The 12009-nt window shown below is 39.6% G+C and overlaps 1 protein-coding gene and 1 pseudogene across 2 annotated transcripts in view; one reads left to right on the top strand and one right to left on the bottom strand.

The window, feature by feature from the left end:
• Positions 1 to 7090: 7090 nt before the first annotated feature.
• Positions 7091 to 7411, bottom strand: LOC119617575 (annotated as a pseudogene).
• Positions 7412 to 10946: 3535 nt separating this feature from the next.
• camkk1a (calcium/calmodulin-dependent protein kinase kinase 1, alpha a) overlaps positions 10947 to 12009 on the top strand; it is a 91487-nt gene continuing 90424 nt past the window's right edge. Inside the window, exon 1 of one of the 2 annotated variants that reach the window (XM_017412690.3) lies at positions 10947 to 12009. This exon is cut by the window's right edge and continues 28 nt beyond it. The gene's annotated coding sequence lies outside the window, so the exon portion shown is untranslated. The other variant, XM_017412691.3, reaches the window with a different exon arrangement.

Raw genomic sequence — 12009 nt, 5'->3', positions numbered from 1 at the left:
TCTTTTAAGTTGCTGCCTCGTCAGCTGTTTGTTTTCATTTTGTTTCTTTAGTTTAATATATTAGTTTTTTGTCCTTCTAATTATGAGTCTGCGTTCTGGGTTCGCCATCGTCTCCACCAGTCCTGACAGTACATCTACAACTGATTCACCTTTGGGGTCAACCTGATTCAAAATGACCACCTCAGCTTCTTGACCTGAGAAAAGTCGGTTCCTCAGGTCATTTTACAAATAAATTACTTGGTTCATTTTACAGATATTGAGCTAAAATGGTGTGTGGTAGTAGCTGAGAGTCATCTGCAACGTTTATTTTAAGCGCTAACTGATCACAAAAAAATCTTAGTTCAAAGCGTTACCAATAGCATCTGGAGTCAAGTCTGTCTGTTAGCAAAATATCCCATAAACCACTGGATAAATTTTACTGCAGTTTTTAGAAATTAATCATTAGATGTACATCTAAAGCTGATTAAAATTCAAAATCAATCCAGTTCAAGATGGCTGACATAGCCAACTTACTTTAGCCAACACAAAAATAAATCAAACTCTGTGCTAAAACTTTGGTTTGGTAGTAGCTGAGAGTCATTCACAACACGTACTCTGAGAATTACGCACTGGATGTGATCTGTGGTTCAAACTTTACCATTAACTGTTGGAGGTAGTCTTGTTTGTCTGTTAGCAAAATATCTCACGAACCACAGGACAGATTTGAACAAAACTCTCAGAAAGTAATCATTAGATGTACCTCTACAACTGAATAATTTTTCAAGTCAGTCCAATTTACAATGGCTGCCACAGCTAATCAACATTAGCAAATGGAAATATGGCTATAACTCAGTCAGTTTTATAGAGGTTGAGCTAAAGTTTGGTGTGGTAGTATTTCAGAGTCATCCTCAGTACTTCCTCTGAGTGCTAACAGATTCGGTAAGATGTTGTTGTACTGAATGAGATCATGTGTACCATTATTTTCAAGGTTTGACCAAAACGACTTTAACTCTGTCATTTCCTTCATTGTTTTGATTTGTACAGCTTTAAATCCAGTTGAATTATTTACCTTTGTAAAAAAAAAAAAAAAAAAAAACCCAACCCAGATGGTTTTCCTCCTTTATCAGATCTAAAAACCAGGCTCGAATGTAAGCAGCAGATCTCTGATAATGATGCAGCAGCAGGTTAGAGAAGGGCTCCTTCGGCTCGTCTCTCCGGGATCACACATCTGATCTTCTCTCTCGCTCTCAGTGCAGATACGGACATAAAAACCTGGGCCTGTGTTCGAATCTGACTGTGCTGTGAGGACGAACCCCCCNCCCGGCGTCGGCCTGAGTTGTGTTGTGAGCCTGAAGCTGTTGCCAAGAAACCAAATGAACTTGCTGTGAACTTCCAGCACCAGAGAAGGGAAGATCTGAACGCTGGTGCCTGCCAATTACCTCCGAGTTAAAGCTGAGGAGGGAGGGTGCAGATTACAGAAGGCCGGCCAGGTCGGAGGGAAGCGGAGCTCATTTAAAGGGCTCCTTTAATCTAGCAGCTTCCCTCTTCTTTAAAAGTTCAAATTGAACAGACATTTTCTTAGCTGCTGGACACTTTTACCCAAAGTTAGACGAGGAAAAAAAAAACAGCTTTGGGAGAAAGTTAAAAAAATCAAATAAAATGTGGCATATTCATTAGGCCCTAAATCTATTCAAAAGACAGAAGCAGAGCAGCTAAAGAATTCTCAAATAGGTGTGAAATAGATATGTTGGGGCGTAAAAGAGGTGTTAGAGGAGGTGTTCTCTGAGTCAAGAGAGGGAGTCTGAGGACCTCATTATAAATCCATGAATGAAAACAAATCTCAACCCAGAATCTTTTCATTTCTAGGATTGGTAGAACCGGATGGTTTGTCCAGGAGAACCCCATTCCTGCGGTGGTTTTGGGGGCTCGATTTAGTCTGTTTCACAGAGTTCAGAGGCTGCCCTGGGGTGTTGGAGTTGAACGTTCCTGACATGTTTGACCAGAGACGGACTGGCTGCAGAGATCGGTGTTAGAGGAAGGTGTCAGTCAAAGTGGCGTCTTTGTCAGAAAGATTTGGCCTGATCCATTCTGGGATCCAGAGGTTTATGAGCTGGGAGTGACAAATACCATATAGTTTGATCTACAGAAACAGGAACTAACTTTTAACAAGTACTATCTTCAAAAAGCGCAAAGCTCTTCAAGTATCATTTATTAAAAAAGCGGTAGAACAAGCTTCTGTTCATTGCAGACAAATCCTGGGTAAAGTTGAGATCTAAGATGTTGTGATTTCACACAGAACACAGTTTGGGCTCTACTTCTGCCTCATAACAAATCTGAGCTATCTGGGATCACATTCCCTCCCTGTTTTGTACCTTTAGTTTCTCACAGGTTGCTGCTTAAACAGCCACTAGTCCATCGGTTCATCGGTTAACCAGCTTTGATCCAAGTTCCATTTGGAGCCAAGATTGTAATGGGCTCATCTTTTCGTTTGTCTCTGCCCTTCAGCTTCCCATCACAGTTCAGCTCCTGTTATTTTTCCTTGTAATCAACACGAAACGCCCCTCCTCTACAAATAACTGAAGAGTTTTTATCCTAAACATAATGGGTAAAACTTAGTGGTGTTGATAAAAAAAAAAAAAGGTGCATTTTATCGTTTCCATCCATTCATTTTCTAAACCTGCTTGTTGCCATTTGGGGCAAACCATGAGCAGTACATTATGCAAGATCTGGACTGATCAGTTCAACTCTTGGAGTATGTGATGGGAATGACTCTCAGTTACTACCACACTTAATCTTGGGGCAATATACACTAAGCTGTCATAGTCATAGCCATTTTTGTGTCGGCTGGAGATGTGGCTGTAAATCTAACGACTGCTTGCTGCGATTTTCTGTGAAATCCGTTGAAGGGTTGCTGAGATATTTTACTGACAAACACACAAAAACTCCGGTAATTACATGATTGCAAGTCTTTCATGGGACGACGATGAGCATGTAGATAAAAAGTAATACCTTGGTAGACTAGAGTCTACCACATTCTCCCAATCAAAGACATCAGAAAGCCCAAATATAGACAACATTTAGTCCCTCACCACAATAAAACTGTTTTAATTGTGTCTTTTACTTAAGCTTACCTTGTGTTTTGGCTGTTTTACCAGACAGAACCTCGACAAGTCTTTGGCTCTTCATCAAACAAATCTACCTGTCCACCAAACAGAGGTTTGTCTCAGGTCCCCTTTATGGACCAATCCGTGGCCTAGATCAGGGATCACCAATAATATATTAATATGTAATATTTTAGTGCATCAATTTATGCGAGGGTTAAACTGAGTGACAGCTTATTTAGAATAAATCTGAGACAGAACTTTGGATTTTCCCACTGGTTCTCTGAATGGTAAAATGAAGATAAAACATTATTCTGTGTTTTATGGTTGTTCTTTTTAATATATTAACAAAATATTGCTGCATGTTGTGCTTGAATCATATAAAGTTTGATTGTGGTGTCTTTCATATCATATCTTTTTAATCAAACTTTACACATACTCTATGAAAACCAAATAAAAGGCCTCACTTGAGCTGATTACCAGCAGATGCTCTTTTCTCCTAAACATGGTGGTTCACTTAGGGACCATCAGCAAATTACTGAACCAATGACACTTGAAAAACAAAAATTAAATAGCCTCCATGTCATGTGACCAAGAGTTAATGTTAAATTGTTTCACTAGGCTGGACAAATAAGGCACACCTAATTTGATCTGATTTGATATATTTTTATTAATATTTTTATGAAAAATGAAGAGTATTTTTTCTCAATACTTACCATGTCTTGAGACCATGTGATGAAAAATGAATGTTGAATTGTTTCATTAGGTGGGTGTGTCTTATACTCCAGTCTAATTAAACAATTTTTCTTTTGGATTTTTTTTTGTTGTTTTTTTTGTAGTTTGCATCATTCATATGTTTGCAGTGCATTCGGCTGTTTGCGGCGCCTTTGCACCTGTCGGCCACCGTATCTTTTAGCCTCCAGCACACCTTTCCACAACACAGCTGTGTGTCGCAACGTGTCGCAACTTCTGGATTCAAATTCCGCCAAGTCAGACATTATCTTGCATGGTATGCTCACAGTGTGCGTGGCTGCACTGACTGCAGTCGCTGGATGTGTTGGAGGGAATACAAAGACAAAACATTTGTCTGTTCCATCAGTTCAGTCAACATGTAATTAGAGGATTCAGGAGGGCGGATGGGATTCCTGGAAGAAATGGAGGATAATTGTTCTTGGATGTGAGGGAGCATCTCTGTGTGATTTTCCTCAGAGGATTGATCCTGACAACAAAGGCTGCACTTTAAAATATGCTCTGACATCACGTAATCCATCTTCTCGTAGACTTTTAAGAAAAAAAAACTAGATAAGCTGTAGCCTGTCTTCTGTTATACAGTTGTGCAGAGTAGGAATCCTTTTTTTCTTTCTCTGTGATCCATTGCTGCTGACACACAGCTCAGTCAGACCCAGTGAGGAGTGAATACATGCAGTAAGATTCATGTCCTGGGTGTGTCTGTGTGTGTGTGTGTGTGTGTGTGTGAACATTACACCATGTGATGCTGGGGGTACACTCTCATTGGTGTTTATGGTGAATCTTTGTTTGAAGTTTCAGCCACTGACAGTCGTAAATATTCACTTTTTTTTGACTCAGAATGAAGTCCATCTCCCTTCTCGGGCGTGTCTAACCCACTTCCTCTGCTTGAATGTTTTACATGCAGAATGATGGATGAGCGAGGTTTAAATCTCATCTGCTGCAGGAGGAGCTATAACTCACACTCTCATATAGACACAAGTCATGGTTCAAAATGGAACCCAACGAGAAACAGGATGCGTGGGTTGTTTTTTTTAATATAGCTGACATTTTTTTCATTAGCATGAAAAGGGTAATGAGTACATATGTCCTCTAACGTGTCTCTGGGGGTTCTTTGAAACGTGTGCTGTTTGTCAAGATGGCTCATAGATCAAACTTTATGTTCTGAAGAACATGTCAGCCAGCATCAAAATGCCTGTTTACCTCCTGTCTGAATCCAGTCTGCAGTGTCTGAAAAACCTGCTGACGTTCAACGTGAAGCGTGGATCTGTGACGGACTGGATGTCCCTGAAACAAATGTTGTGTTCCTGTCTCTCTGTCTGTCTCCCTGCCTGTCTGTCTGTCTGTCTTCATACTCTACACATGTTTACCATCAGAAACAGAACTGAAACTGAACAGAGAAATGAGTATTTTCTGCAAAAATGCAGCGTTACGCTGACTGCTGAAATAGTAGAAAAAGCTGAAACTCAGTTGTTGAAGTTAAAACAAGCAGAGCAAAAAGAAAAATGAGCAAAACAGTAGCTAAAAACAAAATTAGCAAAAAAAAAAGTTTAAAAAACGTAGCAAAAATACCAAAACAGAAGCTAAATTAGCAAAACCTTTGCTAAAAGTTAAAATGAAAAAAGCAGTAGCTAAAGCTATAATTAGCAAAGCATGAGCTAAAAGCTAACATTTAAAAAAGTAGCTAAAAGCTAAATTTGCAAAGCCATTGCTAAAATCTATTTGTAGCTAAACAATAGTTAAAGCTAAAATGAGCAAAACTGTTTAAAAGCTCAAATTAGCAAAAAAAAAAGTAGCTAAAAAATAGCAACACAGTAGCTAAAGGCTAAAATTAGTAAAAACACAAGCTAAAAGTCTAAAGGAGTATAAGAAGACAAGAATAGAGCTAGTACGATTAATTAGGTTCAGATGTTTTTTTTGAAGAAACTAAACAGATCTCAGCATATTTCTATAGAAAAAAAATGTTTGGAAATTTACTTCAATTATTTCAAAAGGCTTTCACAAAAACAAAAAACCATTTCGTATTATTCTAGCTGAATGTGTTGCTATATAAAAGCAAGCAGAAGTAGTTTGATTGCAAAAAAACGTACAGAATAAAGTCTAAATAGGTCAACTCCAGTGTGAGTTGAGGCTCAACATTCAATAACTTTCAAACTTTGCTGCAGATTAGTTCGATCTCATCTTTTCTTGGATGAAAATGTCCTGATTATGATTTAAATGGTTTAGAATGTTATACGCACATAATTTGAACAAATAATAAAAACTAACTTACAGTTTTGTCATTTAAGGAGTATTTCAGCCAATCTGAAGTTGGATTTGTGAAAAAGTTATAAATAAATAATATCTTAATAGCTCTTTGAACCACCTCGGATGGGAGAAGTAGAATTTAACTCTGACAGGACTGATGAGCTCGTCTATCAAAAATAAAATGTCCACATTCTTATTGTAGTTTATTTTATAAACATTTACATCACTTTTGGCTTCTTGTGCTATAGTTATTTTCATAGAATTTTTTAGCTTAATTGCAAATGCAAGAATCAGCAGCAGCTAGCTGTAGCATGCAGGAGTTTCATAGAATTTATGTCTAAAAACTGTGTGATGACAGTGGTATAAAGAGTTAAATAATACCATTTGGTTGAACTACTATGAGATTTTGTTGATTGAGGTTTTTAAAGATGGTAGACAATGCTTTGGAAGTGGATCCACCTGGATCGTATTGATGAAGTAATAAGGACTAGCCTGTGGGGGTCCCCTGCCAAAATGGATCACTGTCATCTTAAAACACCTCCCATCTTTGAAATTTAAGAATGGTTCCCACAAACCTTTACATGTCTGTCAGTTTTTTGCTTTTTGAGCTTAAAAATGACCATAAAATTCTTTGTAAATGACCATGTACTGAAATAAAAGGCCGCTATGAAGTTTTGGATATTGGAGGCAGCAAGAATCCATATCGGCTGCACTGGGACTAGCCATTAGCTCATGAGTCTTTTCAATTCAATTCGATTCAATTCAATTAATTTCAATTCAATTCAATTCATTTCAATTCAATTCAATTCAATTCAATTCAATTCAATTCAATTCAATTCAATTCAATTCAATTCAATTCAATTCAATTCAATTCAATTCAATTCAAAAATACTTTATTAATCCTGAAGGGAAATTAAACGTTGTTGTAGCTCATAATCCTGGTTTTGTTTAAGAGTTGTTATAGATGCTGATGGCTGTTGGCAGGAAGGGTCTCTTGTAGCGGTCTGTCCCGATTTGTCCTCAAAGAGCCCCACCAGGTAAGCCTCGCTGGCCTCCTGCGGAGCCATGATGGCCAAGCTCTGGAAGCGCAGGTCGGTCTTGAAGTCCTGGGCGATCTCCCAGACCAGTTGCTAGAAGGGCAGCTTACGGATGAGCAGCTCGGTGGACTTCCGGTATCGGTGGATCTCCCTGAGAACAACGGTCCTGGGCCTGTAGAGATGAGGTTTCTTCACTCCGCCGGTGGCTGGGGCGCTCCTGTGGTCAGCTTTGGTGGCCAGCTGCTTCCTGGGAGCTTTACCTCCGGTGGATTTATGGGCGGTCTTCTTGGTTTTGGCCATGACTGGACTTCAGGGTTCTTCACATTTAACACTTGTTGTCATGGTTACGCATCATAACAAAATGTCCAAAAGTAAAAAGGCTTCAGTAAAAATCCTTCCAGCTGCACACCATCCGATACCAGAGGAAGAAATCATCCAAAAAAAAAAGTGATTTACACCAAGAAAAAAAGAGGAATAAAGTTTTCAAAAGCAATATCTCAGAATGAATGGAACAGAGCTACTCCAACATGCAGCCACCTTGAGCGGTGCAATTCTAGATTTTCAGTCCTAAACTCTGTTTCTCCAAATTGAGGTCGTTCAAAGAGCTATCCACAACAGATGAGATACTGATTGTTTACTTTGCTACAGAACTCCATTTCAAAATGGCCAAAATATTCCTTTAAACAATGTTGAGTCTAACACTGGGTCAGAAAAGCCTTTTTGCCTTGTTTTTACTGCTTGTTGTGTCAGTAAGTGGAGTTCACTTTAACACAAAGCCAACTTCTCTGCATGTTTGTGTAATTATTTACAAAAGTGCAAATAAAGATGCGTCAACAGTTGAACTGTCGCATGTCAAGTTTATTTTCCCCTGGCTTTTATCAACAAGAAGACTTTTAGCAGAGCTGGCAGCAGCTCCTGATCACAGTGGGTTGGAAAGTATTGCTACACGTGAATCTCCTGTATTTTTAGGAAGCAATCGCAATGAAAATCAATGGGAAAAAAAGTCAGACAGTGGATTGGAAACAGTGGTGGACAGCGCAGACTGACTGTGATGTTTGTGCTTTAACAGAAGAGCAGCTCTTTGTCGGGTTCACAAAGAATATCTGTGCAGAATTAGACTACCTACACCCAGCATGCAGCAGGATATTGCAGATGAACAGCAGCACAACCCCCCATTATAAACATGAATGCACACTTGAGAGAGTTCTGTGGTGCAGAATCCAAGGGATGTGGAAAAAGTGATGTGGTCGGATGAGTCAGCGCTTTGTTGAGAAGTGGGACTGTGTGCGTTTCTGTGTGTGAGGTCATGCCGGTGCAATATTCATGGGATATTTGTCTCTTTAGAGAAAATATAGACATTCGCTGCCTCCGCTAGAATTACATGGGTGAGTGACATCAGCAATGATCTACATCCACACAGTAGGAACAGTTTTTGTGAATATAATAATGCTTTTATTATTTTTATTATTATTATTCTTTCAGCCTTGCATCTACACAGGAAACAGCATTTCAGGATCCCCACAATGATATTTTTTGGAAACAGAGTGAAAATGATATCCTTGCATGTAGACATCCAAAACATAACATTTTAAAAACAATGATGTCATGGCCTCACCTCTAACCTAACCTACGACCTGAAAGTGCCCTCTCTTTCTTTTTCCGTTTACATGTTGCTCCCTGTGTGCAAGCTTTATGTGCACATGTCACATTTTTGGTGTATTTCCATGTAGACAAAGCCTTGGAGAGGCAGTAAAAAATGTCTTTTCTTTTCCAAACAATTTGAAGTCCATCATTCTAAGGAGGGAAATACTATCTAAAAGTAGAAAACCTTTTAAAACAACTGAGAACTGACAGAAAAGTTCCTGCAACTTCACAGATCAAACAGTGTTCAGAGAAAGTGTAAAAGCTCCATCTCCGGCTTTACAGGCCTCAGTCATCATGCTACACTTTAAAATTAATGGCAGTACAGTTAAACAGCCTGAACAAGGTGTATGTGGACAGGTTGATGAAAGGCTCTTTTCTGAAAACGAATATGGCAGCAAAAACGTTTTGCTACGCTTCATCTGAACAAACCACAAGACTTCTGGAGCAATGTTTCCTTGGACGGATGACACCAGAGTGGTGGTGTTCGGAAAGAATGCCAAGTGACATTTTCAAAACCAAACACAGGATCTCAGCCGAAGCACCTCATGCTAACTGTCAAGCACGGTGGTGTAAGGGTGATGATTTGGGCTTGTTTTAGCCACAGGGCATGTGCACTTTGCAGACATCATGTCAGACATAAACTCCTCTTTATACTTACTTTCTGTAGCTAATCCTCTCGTGTAAACATCATATATTTTGAGGTTGCATTGACTCATTTTAAACCTCGTAAGAACCAGAAGGGCTTTATTATCCCCTGCTACAGTAGACCTGAGAACTGAAAGATGGTGCTATTTTCCAGAATGTGTTTACAGCAACAAATCTCAGCTTTCTGAGGAAGCACATCTGTTACTAAGGTTACAAGGTTAGTAAGGTTAGGTCTGGCATTTTCACAAATCCAGGCAAAACGAAACCTTGGAGTCGTCTTTGACCGAGACTCAGCTTTAAAGTCTCACTTTAAACAAGACTCCAGAGCAATATTCTTTTATTGAAAAATATAACTAAAATCAGATAGCTCTTTTCCAAAGGTGCCATATATACTGTTGTCATAATAAGGGTATTTGAAAAAAACTGTAGTTAGGTAAGTAGTATTAGTTAATATTACTTAGAGAATTGGCTTCTGGTATAGGCTTACTTTGGTTTCTTACTTTACAGATGATATAACTGACTGAGAATAGAAAAATACAGCCACTGAAAGAAGACATATCACCCACTGATCTGCATGAAACATCTCTTAAGATCTGTTAGTGCTCAGCATATGTGTTAGGGATGACTCTTGGCTACTGTTACACCAAGTTCTAGCTCAGTGTCTGTCAAACTGGCAGCTTTATAGCTGCTTTTGTGTTTTTTGTGCCATATTTTGGGGTTTGTGTTTATATTTATTTTGGTGTAATACCTAAAGGTCACTGTGGGTGGCATCATGTGGAGTTAAATGGAGCCACAGGTAACCTGTCAGCAGGTGTGCTGATTGTGACGGAAACACACAGTTTTTTGACTGTCGTCATCGTAGTTCTTGTCTTAGTGATTTTGGGATTATTGCGTTGCGTCAGTTTGTGAGCTGTTTTTTGGATTGACCTAACCTAACAGTCAAAATTGTAAGTGTGCAGCTTAAAAGGATTGCATCTTGTCCGAGAGCGCAAAATCAATAAATGCTCTCTAATAATAGGAACCTCAAGTATTCATTCACTGGATTCAGATGGATGATGCGTCAATTAAGTGGCAGTCAGCAGCCCCTCAGTGGCTTAGGTTCGTTTTGGTTTTATTTATTAAAAACAAGTCAGTACAGGTGATTTAAAGAATCTTTTATTGGTTTTGAGGGCTGTTTATTGTTGTAGTCCCACCTATTTGTCAGACTTCATGTTCTTACTTTATGTCCTCCAGATCTCTCAGATCCTCTGGACAAGGTCTTCTGAACCTATAGTTAGAACTAAAACCCAAAATGAGGCATCATTTTATTATTATAAACTTAAAAAGATATTATTTTATCTCCTAGCTTCTGGCTTGTCTCCTAACTGATTTATATTTAAATGTCATTTATTTCTACTCATTTTACTCAGTTATTGTACTTCTATACTCAATTTAAAGAAAAATAAAGTGGCAACTGTTATTTTATTTTAACTTACTGTATTGCCTCTCTTTCTTCTCTTTTACTGTCCTGGTTTTACTCATTTTTGGATTTTAGATTTTATGTTTTTTGTTTTTATGTTTTTAATAGTTCCTTCAGTTTCCGCATGAACATTACCATTGTTTAACTAACATATACAAAGTCATTTAGACTTTGTATGTTTTTTTGTTTGTCTGTTTGCTCCTTTGGGGCTTTTGTTTTGTTTTGTTTTTATTTTTGGTGTTAAGTGCGTTGTGTATATAAGGTGCCTTATAAATAAAGTTTGATTGATCAGTTTACTGGTAGATGTACATCCAACGATTACTTCCTGAGAGTTTCTTAGATATTTTGCTAACAGACAGATTATAGGAAGGTTTCGCCCCTGATCATTGGCTGTTATGACGGTGTTTCATAGATAAAAGCTGAGTTGATCAGCAGCTCTGTTGTTGTGTTTAAAGCCAGGTTTGGACCACAGGGTGGTTTTATCTCCCTCAGCAGGTTCGGCTGGGTCCGACAGAACCAGGGGAGACTTTTACTCCAATCCATTGGGATTTTCTCTTTAGAAACTGTTGTATAAATATGACCAGTAGGGGCGCTGTTCGCTCTGAACGCACAGTCCGGACTTTAATCGATATGTAAAAGGTTACACATCATGTGGCACGTGCGGTTTGAAAGCCTTTGAAATTCAGGACATGTCCTCATCGTGAAGAAACAGCTCCGACTTCCTATTGTTGCTTTCAGCCCTCGGTCCTGACGGCGGCGGCGCAGCTGGGAGAACTGGGCGGATTCTAGGACCCGTCGGTTCATTTTTTCCTTGTCGAATAATAAAAGTTGGGCTCGGCGCGCCGCCGCCGTGCGACGGAGAGGCGGTCAGGCGGAGGGAAAGTACCCGCGGGAGCAGCCTGGAAGTGTCCGTGTCGGCGGTGCGGCAGCTCGGGGAGCCTTTCCCCTCCGAGGCTGCACGGGGGGAAAACAAAAACGCGCAGGATAACCGCGGGCGGGGAGGGTGGAAGAGGTGGGTCTGCTCGGTCCGCGCTCCCCCGGAAGAAGAGAGGCGGTGAAACATGATGGGACATATCATCATCTCGGAGCAGCAGGCGCTCCTCCTGCCGCGCACCTGAGCACCCAGACGGGCTTCCTAACGGGACCCCCC

This window comes from Kryptolebias marmoratus, linkage group LG13 (genome assembly GCF_001649575.2).
Source record: "Kryptolebias marmoratus isolate JLee-2015 linkage group LG13, ASM164957v2, whole genome shotgun sequence".
Classification (NCBI taxonomy): domain Eukaryota; kingdom Metazoa; phylum Chordata; class Actinopteri; order Cyprinodontiformes; family Rivulidae; genus Kryptolebias; species Kryptolebias marmoratus.
This window is presented reverse-complemented; position numbering and strand designations above follow the sequence as displayed.